Consider the following 6571-nt stretch of genomic DNA (forward strand, 5'->3'; position numbering starts at 1 on the left):
TGGTGTGCACCTGTAGTCCCAGCTACTTGGGAGGCTGAGGCAGGAGAATCCCTTGAACTCAGGAGGCAGAGGTTGCAGTGAGCCAAGATTAAGCCACTATATTCCAGCCTGGGCGACAGAGTGAGACTCTGTCTCAAAAATAAAAAAGAAAGGAAGGGAAGGGAAGGGAAGGGAGGAAGGAAGGAAGAAAATATAAAAAGCATTTTCTCAAAAGATTTTACTATAGATGGCATGTCTAATATAATTTACTCACTTTTATGATCAGTTTTGTAGCCCTCAACAGCTAACAAACCAAGAAATCTTAATGTTGCTTTTATCCATTGCTGCCACTAGGTAACGGCATCATTGTCTTTTTTCATGGCCCAGATAATAGAATTAGGTTGTTTTTCAGTCCAAAAGTATTTAGTATTAATATATTTAGTCACTTGGTGAAATTTCTGCTCATTTTGTTGAAAAGCCAGTAAGTCTCTAGATCTTGCTTATTCATAAGTATGCTTTTTAATAGCAAGCAGCTTTATTAAAAATTTTAATCTGTAAAAAGTGTTTTCATTTCTCATGTCAAAAAAGAAAACTGAAACCGATGAGCATTCAGATACTTCTCTATGTTCCATTGTTCCTTGAATTATAGTCTATTCAGGGAAGAATATGCACCTTATTAACTTTCAGTACTAGTTAGGTTGAAATTCAGGCTTTGCAATTTCTCACTTCTTGTTACTATATTAATAAGCTTCAGTGGCTGTTTACTAAAATGACAGTCAAGAATTGACTTACACTGGGAGAACTTATTTGTCTCTCACTGAATGGTTCCTCTTTAAACCAAATCCAGAAGAAGTAGGAACTCTGTAGGTATTTTTCTACATGGATACTTTTAACTGTTTGATTGGAAAATGTTGTGGGGCTCTGAGGAGGTCAATGGAAGAGATGGACCAAGACTTGAGCTTTGTGGGATGGGTTGCATTTGTTTAATACAGATAAAGATGGCAAGCCTGTTCCAGATGGTAAAATGATTTGGGCATTTCCAGATGGTAAAATGATTTGGGCAAAGGAACAGCAGCAGGAATTTTCAGGGAATACTCTTTATATTAACAGATTAATTGTGTTATTATTAAATGTGGGAAGTAGGTTTGGGAAGATAGTTTGGGTTCTTATTTTGAATACAAAAGCTTGAACTACATCCTGAAGACTAGGGAGAAGTGTTGAAGGTTTGTTTTATGCTTTGTTGTAAGAAAAATCAACTTATTGTTCTTGTGAAAATAATATATTTTCATTGCAAATCATTTAAGCAATGCAAAAGAAAAAGGAAAACCTCCCTGAAATCTCATTGTTTGACAATTATACATCAGTAAAGCTGGGGGAAAATATTTTTTTAAAAAAACAACTCCCAAGTCCCACCATCTAAAAATAGTCATTATTAACATTTGATTAACATCATTCTAAATATCTTTTTATGCCTTTATATGAATAGAATGATAGATAAATAGGTATATAGACAAAGGTACTTCAAAATGGTATCATAGGTGTGTTATTAAAAAATAAAAAGTATTATATTCAAGTTTACTTGAATTTAACAGAATTGAGTTACAGTTAATTGAATTCTGTTAATCCTGAATTCTAATTTAAGTTAATTGAATTAAAGAATTCAAAAATTCAAGTTTACTTGAATTAAAGAAGCTAAAAGGAATAAAAAGGAAAAAAGCAATAAGTATAAGAAGAAACTTTAAAAATTTGGACTTCAAATAAGGGTTAGGAAAAGTGATTTTGACATTATGTTGTTTTGTTTATTTGAATTTAATTTAATTTAATTTTAATTTTATTTTATGAGACAGGGTCGTGCTCTGTCACCCAGACAGCAATGCAGTGGCATTGCAGCCTTGAACTCCTCCCACCCCAACCTCCCAAGTAGCTGGGACCACAGGCATGCGCCACTACACCCAGCTAATTTTTTTATTTTTGTGTTTTAGGAATGGGGTCTTGCAATATGCCCATACTGGTCTTGAACTCCTGAGCTCAAGTAAATCCTTCTGCTACAGCTTCCCTAGTTGCTGGGATTACAGGCAACTGCCCAGCTCTAGTTAAGAATACATTTTAAATTAGAATCTACTGTGAGCCCAAAGAGAGCACACTCGTACTATACTATCTTCCATTACCCCCCCGACAGGGCCCAGTGTTTCTTAGTCATACTATTTTACACTGTTAATTCATATAATATGTACATGGTATAAAGCAATGATGCACACAGGTATTCAGTATTAATTCTGTATTTAAACAGATTCAATGATCATCACAAATCCTTGTACCAAGACTTCTTAATTCTTGAAGTCTTAATTTTGCCCTATTTCTTAATTGGCTGAATTTCACTTTCAAGCATTTCCTCAAGAAGAATTTGAGAGAGCTCTTTTTTTTTTTTTTTTTTTTTTTGAGACAGATTTTCACTCTTGTTGCCCAGGCTGGAGTGCAACAGCATGATCTTGGCTCACCGCAACCTCCGCCTCCCAGGTTCAAGTGATTCTCCTGCCTCAGCCTCCCTAGTATCTGGGATCATAGGCATGTTCCACCATGCCCAGCTAATTTTGCATTTTTTTTTTTTTTTGAGACAGAGTCTTGCTCTGTCGCCCAGGCTGGGGTGCAGTGGCCAGATATCAGCTCACTGCAAGCTCCGCCTCCCGGGTTTAGACCATTCTCCTGCCTCAGCCTCCCGAGTAGCTGGGACTACAGGCGCCCGCCACCTCGCCCGGCTAGTTTTTTGTATTTTTTAGTAGAGACGGGGTTTCACCGTGTTAGCCAGGATGGTCTCGATCTCCTGACCTCGTGATCCGCCCGTCTCGGCCTCCCAAAGTGCTGGGATTACAGGCTTGAGCCACCGCGCCCGGCCTAATTTTGCATTTTTAATAGAGACGGGATTTCTCCATGTTGGTCAGGCTGGTCTCAAATTCCCAGCCTCAGGCGAGCTGCCCACTTTGTCCTCCCAAAGTGCTGTGATTACAGGCGTGAGCCACCATGCCCGGCCAGAGAGAGCTCTTTTCTCTGCTCTTTTGTATTTGTGGGAATCTGCCTAGTATCTTCATTTCCAAATGACATCTTGGCTGGGTATAATATTCTTGGACCATACTTTTGTTCTTTCAGAATTCTGTAGCCTGTGCTCCATTGGCTTCTGTCTCTGGAATGTTGTTGTTGAGAAATGTAAGGATAGCCTGAGTTTTTCTCCTTGCAGGCATTCTACTTTTTCTGCCTGGATATCTGAAGTTCAATAAGTTAATTACAATATTTTTCAAGGCAGAATATTCTGTATCAAGTGCTTTCTGTCTTGACCTTTCAAGCTGTAGATTAGTACTTCATTTTGGTGCAAACTTTTGTTTTTATATTTTTGAATACTTCTGTTCCATTTAATGAGTTCTCAATTTCAGGGACACCAATAACTGCTGTCTTCCATATCTACTGATTTCTACCTGATTGTTTTAATATCTTTGTGTTTTCATCTACCATTATTTTGATTATTTAAAATCTTTTTACATATCAATAATTTCATTTATGGGGTGTAAACGTCTTAAAAAAAGAAAAGAAAAAACTAATTCCACTTCTAGCCATGTCTATTGGTTCCTTGTTTTGAGGTATTTATTAGTCTTTGGATTCTCAAATGTGCAATTTCCCTATTCATCTTCTTCAGTTGTTTTATTATCTTGGTTTTGAGTTCTTATTCTATTAAGCTCATTTTCTTCTCTTTTTTTTTTTAAGAGACAGGGTCTTGACAGCCCAGGCTGGAGTACACTCATTTTATGTGTACAAACCAATGATTTTTAGCAAATTTATAGAGTTGTACAGCCATCATATATATATGTACATAAATACATAGTTATTTTCTTAGGCCCTATTTAACTTACTCTCCCAGTTCTAAAATGTATTTACCTACTTACCTATGCCTACTGCATGCCAACATGACTAGAGGCAGCTTTTCAGAACTCTTGGATAGTTCTGTTCCTGTCAATTGAGCTACTTGCCTACTAAATGACTTTGGGCTTACTTATTTATTAATATATCAGTGATATTTGCTATCATAATTTAGTTAAATTTTTGAAAACATGAACTATGAGCATAAAGAGAAAAGAGATGTTGCTGTGAAAACCAAGTTGAACGCACTGGAAAGGCTTATTAAAGGCAAGTTGTTAAAAAAGATTGTTAAAGTAACTCTGGGTCAGAAATCTGAGAGTGGAAATTCTTCCACCTAGAATAATTTCACATCCAAACACTGTAGCTCACACCTGTAATCCCAGCACTTTGAGAGGCTGAGGCGGGAGGATTCCTTGAGCCCAGGAGTTCCAGGCTGCAGTAAGCTATGATTGTGTCACTGTACTCCAACTTGGGGAATAGAGCAAGACCCTGTCGGAAAAAAAAAAAAAATGTCATCATAGCACTATTCATCATAGCAAAGACATGGAATTAACCTAAGTGCCCATCAACAGTAGACTGGATAAAGAAAATGTGGTAGGTATACACCATGGAATACTACACAGCCAAAAAAGGAATGAGATAATGCCGTCTGCAGCAACATAGATGGAACTGGAGGTCATGATCCTAAGCAAACTAATGCAGGAACAGAAAACCAAATACCACATGTTCTCACTTATAAGTGGGAGCTAAACATTAAGTACACATGGACACAAAGAAGGGAACAATAGACACTGGGGCCTACGTGAGGGTGGAAGGGGGAAGAGAGAGAGGATCGAAAAGTTACTTATTGGGTACTATGTTCATTACAGTGGTGACAAAATAAAGCGTACACCCAACCTCCTTGACACACAATTTACTTATATAGCAAACCTACATATGTAACCCTGAATCGAAAATAAAAGTAAAAAACAAAAAGAGTTTTGGCCTGGCACAGTGGCTCACACCTGTAATCCTAGAATTTTGGAGGCTGAGTGGGGCAGATTGCCTGAGCTCAGGAGTTCGAGACCAGCCTGGGCAACATGGCAAAACCCCATCTCTACTAAAAATACAAAAAATTAGCCGGGCATGGTGGTGGCATGCCTGTAATCCCAGCTACTCGGGAGGCAGAGGCATGAGAATCACTTGAACTCGGGAGGTGGAGGTTACAGTGAGCCGAGATCACGCCACTGTACTCCAGCCTGGGCGACAAGAGCGAAACTCTGTCTCAAAGAAAAAAAAATGCAGAATCATAAAGAATTATACAATACAGTATACAGTTTTGTCTTAAGAAAAATAAGCTTATTGCCGGGCGCGGTGGCTCAAGCCTGTAATCCCAGCACTTTGGGAGGCCGAGGCGGGTGGATCACGAGGTCAGGAGATCGAGACTATCCTGGCTAACATGGTGAAACCCCGTCTCTACTAAAAATACAAAAAACTAGCCGGGCGTGGTGGCGGGCGCCTGTAGTCTCAGCTACTTGGGAGGCTGAGGCGGGAGAATGGCGTGAACCCGGGAGGCGGAGCTTGCAGTGAGCCAAGATCAAGCCACTGCACTCCAGCCTGGGAGACACAGCGAGACTCCGTCTCAAAAAAAAAAAAAAAAAAGAAAAAAAAAGAAAAATAAGCTTATTGTATAAGCATTTTCTTTTAACTTAAGACTTACAAATTGAAGTAGCTTCAGGATTTTTCCATGAATATAGCCGTCTGAATGAAGTTTCCTGCCTTTAATGAACTATTTATAATTTCTTTTTTTTTTTTTTTTTTTTTTTTTTTGAGACGGAGTCTCACTCTGTCGCCCAGGCTGGAGTGCAGTGGCCGGATCTCAGCTCACCACAAGCTCCGCCTCCCGGGTTCCCGCCATTCTCCTGCCTCAGCCTCCCGAGTAGCTGGGACTACAGGCGCCCACCACCTCGCCCGGCTAGTTTTTTGTATTTTTTTTAGTAGAGACGGGGTTTCACCGGGTTAGCCAGGATGGTCTCGATCTCCTGACCTCGTGATCCGCCCGTCTCGGCCTCCCAAAGTGCTGGGATTACAGGCTTGAGCCACCGCGCCCGGCCGAACTATTTATAATTTCTTTAAAGGTTTCTTTAAACTGGAGCAATAAATCCCGTGGGTTTGTAATCAACTTTTCTTTTACAACATACTAAAGACATTTTTCATATCATTTTATGCAAATGTACCTCATTTTTCTTTTTTGAGAGAGACAAAAAAGAAACAAAAACCCCCTGTTGCCCAGAGGGTAGTGCAATGGCAAGATCATAGCTCAATGCAGCCTTGAACTCCTGGGCTCAAGTGATCCTCCCACCTCGGCTTCCCTAGTAGCTAGGATTACAGGCACATACCACTACCCCTGGCTAATTAAAAAAAAAATTTTTTTTTTTTTTTTTGGGTGGAGATGGGGTCTTGCTATGTTGCCTGGGCTGTATTCACTTTTTATTTATTTATTTATTTATTTATTTTGAGACAGAGTTTCGCTCTTGTTGCCCAGGCTGGAGTACAATGGCATGATCTCAGCTCACCGCAACGTCTGCCTCCCAGGTTCAAGCAATTCTCCTGCCTCAGCCTCCTGAGTAGCTGGGATTACAGGCATGCACCACCACGCCTGGCTAATTTGGTATTTTTAGTAGAGACGGGATTTCTCCATATTGGT

This window comes from Macaca fascicularis, chromosome 1 (genome assembly GCF_037993035.2).
Source record: "Macaca fascicularis isolate 582-1 chromosome 1, T2T-MFA8v1.1".
Lineage (NCBI taxonomy): Eukaryota > Metazoa > Chordata > Mammalia > Primates > Cercopithecidae > Macaca > Macaca fascicularis.